Source organism: Lottia gigantea (assembly GCF_000327385.1).
Source record: "Lottia gigantea unplaced genomic scaffold LOTGIsca_2520, whole genome shotgun sequence".
NCBI classification, from domain to species: Eukaryota; Metazoa; Mollusca; class Gastropoda; family Lottiidae; genus Lottia; species Lottia gigantea.
In genome coordinates this window covers 2,670-4,496 of record NW_008708764.1, presented here as the reverse complement: position 1 = coordinate 4,496, position 1,827 = coordinate 2,670, and positions in this window count along the sequence as shown.

The following is a 1,827-nucleotide window of genomic DNA, read 5'->3' as shown; positions in this document are numbered from 1 at the left end:
TGTATATATATCTTATGACCTATTCTATGTAGAACCTTGATATTTGGAATACAACTAGACACTTTGAATATGAAGTCACCTATGACAAAAAAATTGGGGTGGGCATGGCACATCCGGGTTGAATTACTAATTGTTTACATTTAGAGGCAGGGGCATAACTCGCATAGGATGCGTTTGTTCAAAAAGGGACTTTGCACACAATTACCTCAACTTTTTGGCCAGTTTGTGTTAACAGCTCAGTTGTTTCAGCCTTATAGTTCCAAAAAAGGAACGGGTTTTAACATTTGGATTTTTTCATTTTTCGATTTTGACCTTTGTTGACTTATATCTTTTGACCTCTATTATGTAGGAACTTGACATTTGGAACATAACGTAACATTTTGAATATTGATTAACTTATTCAAAAAAAATTGAGTTGGGCGTGGCACTTCCGGGTTTAATTACTCATTATTGACATTTTTGGCCAGGGACATAACTCGCAAAGTATACATTTGTTCAAAATGGAACTTTGCATACAATTACCTCATATTGTGAGCCACTTTGTCTTAGAATTTCGTTTGTTTCCGCTTCTTAGTTCAAAAAAAGGAACAGGTTTTGGAAATTGAAAATTTTCAATTTTTGACCTTGACCTTTGTTGAATTCGACCTTTGTAGGATCAAACGTCATTGGCATTGGCTATCTATTTGTACTTTCATATTTGCTGTCCTATGTCAACTTCCGGTTTTATAGTCGTGTGCAATTTGAAATTTTGATGACGTATATCTCTTGATCTTGACCTTTTTAGACTTTCTCTTTTACAAGATCAAAGGTCATTGACCTTGGCTATCTGCTGATACTTTCATTTGTGAGGTCTGACGTCTACTTCCGGTATTAGAATCTTCTAAAAAATGAAAATTTCTCAACTTTAGACTGTTTTTGCGATTGATCTAATTATCATGGAAGGATGATTTTTTCGGGGTCTTTTGCAATTTGCTACATTTGCAAAGTCCCACTCTGTGCCACGAGTGGCTCTAGTTTCTATTTGTTTTAAATGTTTTATTGTACATAATTTGTGCCTTACAGGATAAAAAATAAACTCTGTCCAAACACGTTACAATGTTATTTTTTTTTAAAACAAAGCTGTATTCACATGGTTTTCTAGTTTTTGTACGTGACATTTACAGCTTCTCTCGTAAGATTCTGACAAAATCTTGATGAAATCATTTGGCTCAGTCTTGGCAATGTTTTTACAAGAAAAATAACTGAGGTTTTTGAGGTTTCTTCAAGTCTATCCTCGGTCAATCTTTGTCACTGATTTTACAAAGATAACAACAAAGATTCTTGAGGATCCTGCCTCCTAGCTTTGACCGGAACTCTTAGAATGATGTTTTCAAAGATTTTTTTTCAAACTTTAATGACGGGGGCAACAGACCTTTGGGGTTGTTAGGGGCACCAAGCGGTCCTGTCGCTGCTCTACTAGCATCCCTGGTAAGTGTTTAAGACAAATTTATACAAAAATATTTTTTATTCAACAACAAAAACTATTATGAAATCATAACAACAAAGTCGAGCAAAGTTAGAGGACGATTCCAATCAAACACAGTCAACCTTATTTCTAGGTAGTACAAGTAGTAATCAACACCATATCATTCAACTGTGTATCTTCAGTTAGCCTTTATTCTACCTTGTAACAAAATAGACTGTCCCCTTTCTGTTTGGAATCGTCCACGCATGTGCATAACTAGCTTTGACCGATAATAAATATTAACACTGCTCAGATCTATAGAGTATTAAAAACAAGACATCACAGGATAGTTCTATACTGACCGGTTATAGAGTAGGGGCAAG